General features: G+C 40.5%; 1 protein-coding gene and 1 pseudogene across 7 annotated transcripts in view; one reads left to right on the forward strand and one right to left on the reverse strand.

Moving 5' to 3' along the window:
* Window positions 1-14,648, reverse strand: part of Rnf152 (ring finger protein 152) — an 84,029-nt gene that overhangs the window by 22,459 nt on the left and 46,922 nt on the right. The gene's annotated exons all lie outside the window — the stretch shown is intronic.
* LOC116097087 lies at window positions 10,405-11,495 on the forward strand (annotated as a pseudogene).

Genomic DNA, 14,648 nt, shown 5'->3' on the forward strand with positions numbered 1-14,648 from the left:
TTACAATATTTTATAAATTTTAAAGATAAAATAAAATTTTTTAAAAAGGTATGGCAGGTATTGAAAGGGTCTCTGGGAGAAGTTGAAGTATAAAAGGGAAAGAAGAATGTGACGTAATTCTATTTAAATGTTAACAATTTATGTTTTCAGATAAATTGAAATTATGTATCTTTTTTCATCATAATGCAACAAATCTTAAAGAAAAAAAGGAAATTGGTTTGACAATATCCTGATTGTATTTATTTACTTTATTATGACATATCCCCCTACATAGCCCAAACTGACTTTTAACTCAATTCCCTAGTCTAAATACCCACCCCCAAGTATATATTTACTTTATTTTTAAAACTACATTATTTATTTATTTTGAGTGAATGTGTCTCTGTATATAGGTACAACAGCATGTATATGTAGGTCAAAAAATAATTTTTAGGAGCTTTCTTCTTCTACCATGTGTGTCTCAAAAATCAAACTCAGGCCATTAGGCTTGTCAGCAATTACCTTTACCCACTGAGGCATCTTGACAGTGCCTGTATATATTTGTATATAGACTAGCATGATGTTTTTGGATATAAAATATTTGTTTGACTTCATACTCATACTTCATACAGAAAAACACAGAGTAGCATTAATTCAAGTATTCCTAAATATATGATACTATTTCTAAAGCTTGGGGATCTAAAGAGAAAAAAGTGGGGGTCTTTCCTGCTCAGGCAGTGAGGAATATTAGGCAGTGATGTCAGGCAAGGGATGCTAGGGAAGTAGTGTGTAGATTTGGTGATTTGGGTCTATCTGGGGGAAACAATGACTTTTAAGCAAAGGAACCAATTTCATGTTTCCCCAAGAATAAGGAGTCAGTGTGTGTACAGTGCCCACAGCGAAGAAGTCAATGAAAGACTTTCAGGGGAAGGTAAGAGATCTGCCGGTGCAAAGATAGGCATTGCACCTTGGGTCTTCAAGCTGTCTACTAACTGGCCTTAACTTCTGTGTGATAATTAGGCATCTATTAGGGAATGATCCCTATGGTATTGCTCTCTATATGTGGAACTAAGAGTCCATGAAGGGGATTATTATACAGTCAATAATCAGATATTTTCATAATAAGCCTTTTAGAAAACATAAACAGCAATAAAGGAAAAGACCGAGTTATGAATATTTTGAGTCTTTAAAGATTAAGCCTTGAGCATGCTGCTTCCTCCCATCTCTCAGGAGCTGAAGGGAAGTGCCTGCAAGGCTCTCCTCGGGGTCATTCTCAGATTTCCAAAGACAACTGACTCCAAGCAGAGCCAGCTGTGATCTGGAAAACTCCATTGCCTCTATGCACGGGCTGTGGTTACAGCAGGAGCAAGGAGAAGCACTAGAATCCATTGAGTTTCCTTGGCTGTATGTTTAATTTGAGCACTTTAAACGGATTCTTCTTTATACATGAATGAAGCTTGCCCATCTGGAAGATGATGCAGAGTTAGCATTTGTTGGTCAGATGACACCAGTGTGAACAAGCATTCCTGATGGTCCCTCTTTCTTGGATCTTAGCAGTAATAATACTCAGCATTCTAGGAGGCAAAAAATAAATGTGCGCCTACAATCACTCTGTGTGGGGGTGTGGGAGGTAAGGGGATGGGCATGTTTATCCCTGTGTTTATATGCATGTATGTGTAGTGTGCACATGTGTATATGTGTATCTGTGTCTACATGTATGTATGTGTATGTGTTTGCATATCTCTCTCTCATGTGCTCTCTCTCTCTCTCTCTCTCTCTCTCTCTTTCCCTCTGTGTTGTTGTTGTGTGTGTGTGTGTGTGTGTTTTCCCCCTTTCATCATATGGGTCCCAGGAATCAAACTCACGTCATCAGGCTTGGTGGCAAGCACTGTTGCTCACTGAGTCATCTCACTCATTGCCTCAATATTGTAAGTTGAGTGTATGTGGGGGGATATATGGGTCTCATGGTCTACAGCTATCTTCATACAGAAAGGCCACATCAAATCCAATTCATTTTCTTGAAATTAAGACACAGTCCTAAAAGGGTTGGAGAGATGGTTCAGCGGTTAAGAGCACTGACTGCTCTTCCAGAGTTCAAATCCCAGCAACCACACAGTGGCTCACAGCCATCTGTAATGAAATCTTACGTCCCTTTCTGGTGTGTGTCTGAAGACAGCTACCATGTACTCATATAAATATAAATAAATAAATCTTTGGGGAAAAAAAAGACACAGTCCTAAGCCTTGAGCTGGTTTTGTTACAGAGTCAAGTTCTGAACCACTGTCAAGAGTTTACCCATTTCTTCCCATCCAGCAATACATTTGGTCAGCGCCAGTTTTGTTTGCGGGTATTTTGCATTTGTACAGGCAAAGAGTTTGGACTGTGATTTACAGTGTGTGGATATTTCTGATTTGGTTTTTAAAATGTTGGTACATACATGCCACTTATCTCAAAGCATTTAAACAACAAAATGTATATTTAAAAAAAAACAAACTTCACCATAAAGAGCTGCAGATTCATTTTATACTATAGAATATTTATTTGTGCTGAGTTAGTGGGTTTAAAATGACTGACAGACCTTATTTGGTGAAAATTGATATTTCAATTCAGCCAGGCAAAATCATTTTCCCAAGAGCATACATATTCTAGCTAGATAATTCTATATACCCTACCAATAATTTATAGTGGGCTTCACTTCAGATTTCATTTCCCTGCCAAAACAAACAAACAAACAAAAACAAAAACAAAAAAAAAGCCCAACAGTACATTTAATCTTTGTTTTGTTGTTGTTGGGGGAGGTTGTTTGTTTGTTTGTTTTGTTTTCCTAGACAGGGTTTCTCTGTATAGCCCTGGCTTTCCTGGAGCTCACTTTGTAGACTAGGCTGGCCTCGAACTCAGAAATCTGCCTGCCTCTGCCTCCCAAGTGCTGATTAAAGGCATTCGCCACCACTGCCTGGTTTTTCTTCTTTTTTATTTTATTTTATTTTATTTTATTTTTCTTACATTTATCATTGTTAGTCAAAATCTACTTAGGATTATATGAAAGGGCCTCATTTAGCAGATAGATGTTTTATAAATGAAAAATAATTAAGAGGAAATTTACAGGTGTCTCAGTGGGTAAAGTGCTTGCTGGCAAGCAGGAAGATCTGTGTTAAAAACCATGGTGCCCTCATACAAATCCAGGTACAAAGACTTGGGCCTGTCATCCCAGCACAGAAAGGCAGAGACAAGAGGATACTGGGGACTTACTATGCAGCCGGTCTGGGAATGGTGAGCTTCAGGATCATGAGAGATTTAGTCTCAAAACATTGAGATAAGGTTGAGAAGAACTGAAGACCTCTGGTTTCTGTGTACTGCCACCCTAACCCCACCTCAACCCCTGTCATTCCCATATGAATATATCACACATACACATAAAAAGGGGGTAGGTAGACAAGAGAGGCAGGAGAAAGAGTCCTTTAGGATAATTCATAACACCAGTGGGATTTTAGGAGCTCTTCTATGTGTCTTATGCCTAGCCAGACACAAGAATGTGTTTTCAGACACCATTAGCAATTTGGTGACAGTATATCTGGTTTCTCAGTCTACTACAATGTGACATTCTTATCAACAGAGGCCCCAAGGTAGCTGTATCAGTCAGCTGATGTTTCATGGGCACCTAGAACACCATGGTGTATCTTTATGCACCACCCAAGACACTTTATAGCAGAAACATGAGGGTACTCTGCCAAGCATGACCTATGTCAACCGTCTCTGCTTCTTCAATTTGGGTCCAAGACAACCAGCCACTTCTCGCTCACTTCATATGCTCACACATTGAGCCAAGACAACTATCTCTCCTTATGTGGGCTTTGTTGGTATTTTGTCAGAGGAAATGAAAGCATGCTTCCTTTTGCTTTTGATTCAAAGGCTTCTATGAAAATCCATCAGCTTTTGCCAACACAAAGTCTCCTTACAGTAATGCATACCCTGACAGCCTTCCCAGAGATGTAGCCATAGTAGGAGTTAAACAACAAATGCAGATTTAAATGAAAACGGATTTCTCATAAACCATTAGCTGATGTGGGTCACAAGAATCAGATTAAATTGCTTTATTGAGAATGCTAGTGTATTTCAGAAAATAATTCCCTAATGCTCTCAAGTTATTGAGTAACTTAAAATAAAACAAGGTCAAATTGAACCTACATGTGAAGAAGGGGAGAGGGAAAAAGCTTGAGAGCAATGGGAGTGTGCCATAGTCGCACATGCCCAGCGCCAGGGTCCAAGGGCAGTTCCCACTTCCTCCAGGAGCTCCTGCCCTTGAAAGGACCATCTGCACCAGCCAGTGCTTCTGCTTCCCCACCCAGAGGATATCAGTGAGAACGCAGGGCCTTGCTCACACAGACACAGTTCCCTCTGCAGCTGACTGTGCAGCTCACACAGCCTAGCCTGGCTGCGGACTGTGAGGCCGGTCTTCATCAGCTGCTGAGAAAACAGGCCACCAGGGCCATGCATTTTGAAAATATCATCTACACCTGAACCTAACAAGCACAAAAAAAGAGACAAAAACAACTTGAGGCAGGGTTTTTCCTGTCTATAGATCTGGAATGAATCCAAGTAACCTCTCTAAATGATGGTTACTTTCAAAGTCTAAGGGCTGTCTATTTGGGAACAATCCTAGAATATAATATCAAGCACACTGGGAATGCCAACTAACTCCCTTATTTCTGAGTGTTGTCGGCAGACCCCACTATTCCATGGACCAGCAAACTGTCACTCATTGAATCAAACTCCATATTAACTATTTTCATGTTGCTGGAATCTAAGGAAGAAAGGGTTTATTTTGGCTCATGGTCTGTTACAGTGGGGATGGAATGGCAGCAGCAGCAGGAGGGGGCCACTGGCTACATAGTGGGTGCAATCAGGAATCAGAGAATGATAAATGCTCATACCAGTTTAGCTTTTATGTCTTCGTTAAGCCAGGACCTCAGCCCTCAGACTGTTACCACCATATTCAGGAGGGGTCTTTCCACCTCAATCAACTCAATCTAGAAACCCCTTCACAGACAATCACTTTGTGTGGTTATGGATGTTTGTGCAGGGGTACGCTTGCATTCTGGCACACCTGGAAGCCAGCTGTAAATGTCAGATATTGTTTCTCAGGAGCTGCCCACCATGGGGCATGGCATACATGTGTGTGGGTGTATGCACACACGGGCATTTGCACACGTACATGCCTCCTGTGATTGATATTAAGAATCATTCTCAATTGTCCTTCCACCTCATTCAAGGGCGTGGGGTTTCGTGATCAAACCCGGAGCTTCCCGTTGTGGTTAGTCTCAACAGCCAGCTTGCTTGGGTCTATGTCTCCCAGGGCTGAAATTCCAGGTGGCTCCTCATATCCATCAGCAAAAAGTTGGTTTCTGGCACACCCAATCTAGCCCTCATAGCTGTGCTGCAAGTGCCTGCAGCACTAGGTGTCTCTCCAGCCCCTACCTTACGTCTTGAAACGGGGTCTATCACTAGTACCTAAGGCTTACAAAGTGAGCTAGGCTAGATGGCCAGTGAACTGCAATACTCTGCCAGGTTCTGCCTCTCCAGCACTGGGATTACAAGTACACACACCTGGCTTCTTGTTTCGGGTTCTGGGAATATAAATCAGATCCACATGCTTTTGTGGATAGTGATCTAGCCACAAAATATTTTGTGGGTTGAGCTATCTCCCAGCCCAGGCAGCCATTTCTGGATAAGAACTGTGGGTTGGAAGTTCTTGCTGAGTTAGTGGTGACTGTTTTGGACGTGGCAGTGCTCTGTCTATATGTAGGAGAATGTCCTCACTCTCAGGATGTAGGCTGGAAGCATACAGCAACTGGAGCATCCTGACATCCATGAATGTGGCAGAAAATACCACTGATGATGTTGTACCACACTTTCTACTTTTATTCAGATCTGGAGGTTTTTGTTTTTGTTTTCAAAATAAAAAGTTAATTTTACTACACACTTGCCCACATTCCATACCAAAATTCTTCATGAGGATCTCTGTACCACCAGTATGTTACTCCCTAGTTCCAAAAATCTAGGAGGCAGGAAGCCTTGCTGTGGGGTTAGAAAGCCTCTCTACATCTAGAAAACTGTGGTAGCCCTTTACATAGGTATGTGAAGATCTACAGACACAAAGGCCCCTGGTGTATTTTATACTCTTCAGAGTCCAGCAGGCTTGGCAGGAAGGCACACAAATCCCATCTCTATGTCTGTGTGAGGCTCCTGTACCTCCCCAAACCCTGTCTGATCACCTCTGTGCTGTTCTTAAAGACACACATAGTTCTTGACTTAGAGGCTACACAGTTGGGGACACTCCTTCCCTCATTCCTAGGTCCCATTAAAATGTCCCCATGTTTCCTTAAGACTTACCCATTCACATCTCTCCACTCCCACACTGATTCCTCCAGAGCAGGAAACATGCTCTCCATCTCTGTAGACTATAGCATCTAAGCTCTTGGTGGCAATTCAGATCTCAGATGAACCAAATTTATAGGAAACACAGGTGAATGTGTAATTCAACCTCAGGCTCATCTCACGGCTTTTAGGACCACAGCACCAACCACAAATGACTCTAAAGATCAGCTACAAAACCACAGACAGAGCAGTGGCATTTGAATCTACCTTCTCATCTTAGACTGAATCAGCCCAATTCTCAGGAGCATTTACAAACCAGCCTCAAAACCCCAACAGTAAATGAAACAGTCCACAGTGTGGTTTAAACCACATCTCTACAGTGCACTTTAAGATACTTCTAATGGCCCTGATACCACAGAGCATCCTTAGATAGCCCCAGACTGTCCCCAGATAGCACTTACATTTGTGGGTAGAACCAAAGAGGAGTTCTATTTCCAGAGATAGCACTAGGATATGGCAAAGAAGGCCTCATTGATTAACATGTCCACTGCGAAGACCACTCAGGTCCAGCACCCACCTCTCCATCAGACCTGCCAATCCCTTACCCAGCCTTCTCTTAGACCTCAATCCTAAGAACTTCTATTTGTTGCCTTGTCCTGCAGATTGACACTTCTTCATCCTAAGTTGACTGCTCTGCCATCTGTTCCCTCATCCACATCTCTACTGGAATCTATCTTCCCAGCTGAGGACATTAGAAGCACGAATTCTCTCTCATACTCCTACCACTTCTGCAAATCCCAGATAATCTCTGACATCATTTCCCCCTTCCATAAGTATAACAGTTTCTCACTGGCCCCCACTTCATCGCAAAAAAAATAAATACTCACCTTCCCCCTTTCTGGGACCATTAGTTTAGTGGTACACTAAAAACTGAGGTCCAAACAGCTCTGCATATATATGCCAAGTACTTCTATATAACAATGCAACTATTGGAATCAAGAAATTGACCTTGATATATAACGCGTCTGCATTCTGACCTTATGAGACAGGGTGATGACAGTCTAAGGTCACCTATAGTATTTCTTTGGTCCTCAACCTAGAGCATTTTCTTGGTCTTCCCTTGTCTTTTATACTCTTGCATGAAAACTTAGCATATGTTATCTCACAGAATATTGCTTAATTTGGTGATACCCAGGAGAGGACTCTGATTCCGTTGTTAGGCTGTAGATGTTACAGAAATCTCTCCATGTCCCCATCAGACCACAATGAGTGACTATGTTCTATTTACTCTGGTCACCCACGTGCCTCTGATCTTTTCCTCATCACTTTGTATTGCATCAGTATGTTTTGGAGTAATGCCCTGGGCTATGTAAATGTATTCTCACTCAGCACACTTTCCTTCACTGGTTTTACACTGCCTATAGGTTTTTGACTAAATGGATGATGATAATGGTGGTTAAAACAGATGATTTTATTTTAACCCCACAGTCTGTTTTACATTGACCACTGGCATTCTCCTTTACTCTGTTCTTCCTAGTCATAGATTACAAAGATTATCACATTACTCAATGAGTTCTAATCTCTACCTGTTGGATGTTTTGATTCTGCAACAGTGGAAAGATTGGCTGGTGCAAAATCTGCACAGCTGGCTTCTATGCCCTTTGACATATGATGGCCATCCTTTGAGCATTTCCTGACTTGGTGATACCAAAAGATATTTCAGGCTTATCCTGTACTTCCTCTGCCACTGGCCCAGATCCAACCATTTCTCTAAGATGACAAATGTAATTTAGAAACCAAGACTTGAATAATAAATTCCCATGGTTGAGTATCTGTTCCCAGATCTGTTAGTGGACACAGCCAGGCAATACATGAACCCACGAGCCCTGTAAAAGATCAGTAAGGTAATCAATTCTGGATACTTGTGGTCCTCCCAAATGTGTCAGCATAAGTTTCATTCCAGACAGTGATGGTCTTCGGAGATAGAACAAGGGGCGGAGCCCACATGAATGGGATCGGTGACCTTATTTTAGAGAGGGAGGAATTAGAGAGACAGCAGCTGGTGAGCTATGAGAACAAAAAGACTTAAGTTCAATCTTTAGGACCCCCATAAATATCAGGGTGTACCTCACACCCAGAAATAGTGGCACAAACTGAAATTGATATTTTTCAGTTTGTTTGTTTGCTTGCTTTTTGAAAGAGGACACAAAGATGGAGAAAAGTAGACAGGAAGGGGAATCTGAGAGCCATTAAGAGAACAAGCAGAAGAAGTGAATATGATCAAAATACATTGTATGAAATTGTCAAATAGGAGACAGGATTCTTCCAGTTTCCATCTGAGCCTGGAGCTGATCCTGTGCCACAGCACCCTTTACCCAAATAACACCTAGAGAAAGTGGGTCTCCCAGGAGTGCTGGCAAGCCTGTGAGCACAGCTAAGACCACCACTTCTGCTAAGAGGGAACCATCTGGAGCCCTCAGGTCACAGGGACCAAGGAGCAGCCTGGGACAAGATCCTTTTGGTTTTTGTCTGTGCCCAGAGCTGATCTGTGCCATAGCATTCCTTAACCAAATAACACCTAGGGACAGCAGGTCTCCCAGGAGTGCTGACAAGCCGGTAAGCACAGGTAAGACCACCACTCCTGTTCAAATTGCTGGCCCAAGAGATACCCGCCCTGAGCCATCAGGACACAGGAACCAAGAAACAGCCAGGGACAAGAACCTTCTGGTTTCTGTCTGCACCATGGAGCTTACCCTGTGCCACAGCTGTCCATACCCACATTCCTGCCAGAGAGAACTGGTCTCCCAAGAGTTCTGACACACAGGCTTGCAGGACAGACAAGCCACAGTCAGAGATAGCAAGACCAGAGAACACCAGAGATAAACAGATGGTGAGAGGCAAGGGCAAGAACATAAGCAACAGAAACCAAGGTTACCTGGCATCATCAGAATCCAGTTCTCCCACCACAGTGAGGCCTGCATACTCCAACACACCAGAAAAGCAAGAGTATGATTTAAAAATCACATCTCATGATGATGATAGAGGACTTTAAGAATGACATAAATAACTCCCTTAAAAAGTACAGGAGAACACAGGAAAAGAAAACGCAAAAGTTCCTTAAGGAATTGCAGGAAAACACAACTAAACAGGTAAAGGAATTGAACAAAACCATCCAAGATCTAAAACTAGAAATAGAAACAATAACAAAATCACACAGGGAGGCAACCCTGGAGATAGAAAATCTAGGAAAGAGATCAGGAGTCATAGATGCAAGCATCACCAACAGAATATAAGAGATAGAAGAGAGAATCTCAGGGGCAGAAGATACCATAAAAAAATTGGCATAACAGTCAAAGCAAATGCAAAATGCAAAAAACTCTTAACTCAAAACATCCAGGAAATCCAGGACACAATGAGAAGACCAAACCTAAGGATAATAGGTATAGAAGAGAGTGAAGACTTCCAACTTTAAAGGTCCAGTAAATATCTTCAACAAAATTAGAGAAGAAAACCTCCCTAACCTAAAGAAATAGATGCCCATGAACATACAAGAAGCCTACAGAACTCCAGATAGATTGGACCAGAAAAGAAATTCCTCTTGTCACAAAATAATCAAAGCATCAAATGCACTAAACAAAGAAAGAATTTTAAAAACAGTGAGGGAAAAAGGTCAAGTAACATATAAAGGCAGCCCTATCAGAATTACACCAGACTTCTCACCAGAGACTATGAAAGCTAGAAGATTCTGGGCAGGTCTCATATAGATCCTAAGAGAACACAAATGCCAGCCCAGGCTACTATACCCAGCAAAACCCTCATTTACCATAGATGAAGAAAACAAGATATTCCGTGCCAAAATTTACACAGTATCTTTCCACAAATCTAGCCCTACAAAGGATAATAGATGGAAAACACCAACTCAAGGAGTGAAACTACACCCTAGGAAAAAAAAACAGGAAAGTAATCTTCTTTCAACAAACCCAAAAGAAGATAGCCATGCTCTCGGTCCCATATTGAACTCAAGTTGGAAGAGGTGAGTCCGGTCTCAGAATGGAGGGCCATGTTTCAAAGGAACCGGAGCAGCTGAGGAAGCTGTTTATTGGTGGTCTGAGCTTTGAAACCACAGATGATAGCTTAAGAGAACATTTTGAGAAATGGAGCACACTTACAGACTGTGTGGTAATGAGAAATCCTCAAACAAAATGTTCCAGAGGCTTTGGTTTTGTGACCTACTCTTGTGTTGAAGAGGTGGATGCTGCAATGTGTGCTCGGCCACACAAGGTTGATGGGCATGTGGTGGAACCAAAGAGAGCCGTTTCTAGAGAAACGGCTGTAAAGATTTACAGGATTTACAGATTCTGTAAAGCCTGATGCCCATTTAAAGTTGAAGAAAATTTTTGTTGGTGCTATTAAAGAAGATACAGAAGAATATAATCTGAGAGACAACTTTGAGAAGTATGGCAAGAGTGAAACCATAGAAGTTATGGAAGACAGGCAGAGTGGGCAAAAGAGGATTTGTTTTTGTAACTTCTGATGATCATGACACAGTTGGTAAAATTGTTGTTCAGAAATACCACACTATTAATGGGCATAATTATTAAGTGAAAAAGGCCCTTTCTAAACAAGAGATGCAGTCTGCTGCCTCACAGAGAGGTTGTGGAGGTGGATTTGGCAACTTTATGGGTCATGGAGGAAACTTTGGAGTTGGTGGAGGAGACTTCAGTCGTGGAGGAAACTTTGGTGGAAGAGGAGGCTATGGTGGTGGAGGTAGTGGCAGCAGAGGTAGTTATGGAGGTGGTGATGGTGGATATAATGGATTTGGAGGTGATGGTGGCAGCTATGGTGGTGATCCTGGTAGAGGAGGTAACGGAGGTGGTAGACCAGGATATGGGAACCAAGGTGGTGGATATGACGGCGGTGGAGGAGGATATGATGAGTGCAATGAAGGAGGAAATTTTGGTGGAGGTAACTATGGAGGTGGTGGGAAATATAATGACTTTGGAAATTATAGTGGACAGCAACAATCAAATTATGGACCTATGAAGGGGGGCAGTTTTGGTGGAAGAAGCTCAGGCAATCCCTATGGTAGTGGCTATAGATCTGGAGCTGGAAGTGGTGGATGTGGTAGCAGAAGGTTTTAAAATAAAGTAGAAATGGCTACAGTTCTTAGCAGGAGAGAGAGCTAGGAGTTGTCAGGAAAGCTGCAGGTTACTTTGAGATAGTCATCCCAAATGCATTAGAGGAACTGTAAAAATCTGCCACAGAAGGAACAATGATCAATAGTCAGAAAAGTTACTGCAGCTTAAACAGGAACCCTTCTTGTTCAGGACTGTCATACATTAATGCAATGTAGTGTCAATTAGATGTACATTCCTGAAGTCTTTTATCTGTTGTAGCTTTTTCTTTTTCTTTTCATTACATCAGGTATATTGCCTTGTAAATTGTGGTAGTGGTACCAGGAATAAAAAAATAAGGAAATTTTAACTTTTCAATATTTGTGTAGTTCAGTTTTTCTACGTTTTAGTACATAAATTTTAACAAAATACAGTTTTGAAAGTGTTTTCTTGTGAGTTAACAAGTAAAGAAGATCATTGTTAATTACTATTTTCTATGAATTTTGCTAAAGTTAACTGTAAGAAACACCTACTAACTTGCAATTTAAGGGGAATCTATTCTCCCCATTTCCAAAACAATAATGAATGGGCACTGACATGTGGAGAAAATAGACATTTGTATGTTTGCAATGTGTGTTTTAGGTAATTAGAATTAGATAATAAAAAATAGCATATTTGTGAATAGCATTAAAATTACCTTCAAATGAAAAAGATCTCAAAAGTTAAAAAAAAAAGATAGCCACACAAAGATAAAAATAGCATCAAAAATAATAGGAAGAACAATCACTATTCCTTAATAACTCTTAACATCATTGAACTCAATTCCCCAATAAAAGGACATAGAATAACACACTGGATACATAAACAGGACCCAACATTTTGCTGCATAGAGAAAACACATCTCAGTGTGAAAGAAAGGCACAACCTCAGAGTAAAAGGCTAGAAAACAATTTTGCAAGCAAATGGTCCCAAGAAACAAGCTGGAGTAGCCATTTTAATAGCGAATAAAAATAACTATCAACCAAAAGTTATCAAAACAGCTATGGAAGAACACTTCATACTAGTCAAAGGAAAAATCTACCAAAAAGAACTCTCAATTCAAAACATCTATGCTCCAAATGCAAAAGCACCCACATTCATAAAAGAAACTCTACTAAAGCTCAGAGCACACATTGTACCTCACACAACAATAATGGGAGACTTGGACATCCCACTCTCATCAAAGGATAGATCTTCAAAACAAAAACTAAACAGAGACACAATGAAACTAACACAAGTTATGGACCAAATGGATTTAACAGATATCCATAGAACATTTCACCCTAAAACAAAAGAATATAAGGTACTTCATAATACCTTCCCCAAAATTGACAATATAATCAGTCACAAAACAGACCTCAACAGATACAAAAAGATTGAAATAATCCCATACATCCTATCAGATCACCACAGACTAAAGCTGGTCTTCAATAAGAACAAAAACAATAGAAAGTCCCCATACACATGGAAGCTGAACAACACCCTACTCAATGATAACTTGGTCAAGGAAGAAATAAAGAAATTAAAGACTTTTTAGAATTTAATAAAAATGAAGGTACAACATACTCAACCTTAAGGGACACATGAAAACAGTCCTAAGAGGAAAACTCAGCTCTGAGTGCCTCCAAAAAGAACCTGGAGAGAGCACACACTACCAGCTTACCAACACACTTGAAAGCTCTAGAAAAAAAATAGACCCAAGAAGAATAGACAGCAGGAAATAATCAAACTCAGGGCTGAAATCAACCAAATAGAAACAAAAAGAAGTATACAAAGAATCAATAAAACCAGAAGCTGGTTCTTTGAGAAAATCAACAAGGTAAATAAACCTTTAGCCAGACTAACCTGAGGGCACAGAGACAATATTCAAATTAACAAAATCAGAAATGAAAAGGGAGATATAACAACAGAAACTGAGGAATCTCAAAAAATCATCCAGTCCTACTACAAAGGCCTATATTCAACAAAACTGGAAAATCTGGATGAAATGGACAATTTTCTAGACAGATACCAAATACCAAAATTAAATCAAGATCAGATAAACCATCTAACTAGTCCCATAAACCCTAAAAAAGTAGAAGTAGTCATTAAAAGTCTCCCAACCAAAAAAAGTCCAGGGTCAGATAGTTCTAGTGCAGAATTCTATCAGACCTTCAAAGAAGACCTCATACCAATATTCTTTAAACTATTTCATATAATAGAAACAGAAGGAAGACTACCCAATTCATTCTATGAAGCCAGAATTATGCTGAGTATTCTCCCTTGGAGAAAGAACAGTTTCTGTCTAATAAGGAACTTGTCACAATTTTCTTTCATAGATTACTTCATAAAAGATTTTTTTCTACTTCTATCATGTTTAATGTTCCAAATAGACTTTAAAAAATGGTTGAGTGCATATTACTTTGGCTTCAGAAGATATCATATATATTTAAGAGGCATTTAACTATTATAAATTATTTCGATGACTTAAAAAATGTCAATACTGAGTTGTATATTTTAAAATAAATTTTGTTAGTTTAATAAAAAATATATACTTAAAAAGAAAAAATTGAAATTGTCAAATAATTGATAAAATATTTTAAGGCAGGGTGTGGCCATGTGCATTCCTAATACTCATTCCAAGTTAGCAGAGAGAGGTGAGACTTCCCAGCCAAGAGAGACCCTGCCTCAAAATACAAGGTGGATAGCTCCTCAGGAGCAACATCGGAGCTTAACTTCTGGCCTCCATGCACAAATCCATGCATCTGCTTATACACACACACATTTTTGTTTATAAATCACCTAGTGTATGGTGTTTTGTTATGGCAAACCCAAGACACCACCTAGAGTCCTCATCATCGACTATGCTCCCATAAAGCTATATTTACAAAAACAAAAGTAGAAGCTGGAGAGATGATTCAGTGAGTACTGTACCTGCCACACAAACATGAAGATCTGAATTCCATGATCAGAACACAGGTGCAAGAGAACCTGGCATGTATTTGTAAACCCACCACTGGAGAGGCAGAGAGATGTGGATTCCTGGGGCTGTCGGGCCGACTGACTAAACTCAATCTATAGTCACCAAGTGAGAGAGACCCTATCTCAAATACAAGGCAGATGACACCTAAAGTATGACAGTTGAGGTCTCCTCCCCCCCCC

Source organism: Mastomys coucha, unplaced genomic scaffold (assembly GCF_008632895.1).
Source record: "Mastomys coucha isolate ucsf_1 unplaced genomic scaffold, UCSF_Mcou_1 pScaffold1, whole genome shotgun sequence".
Lineage (NCBI taxonomy): Eukaryota > Metazoa > Chordata > Mammalia > Rodentia > Muridae > Mastomys > Mastomys coucha.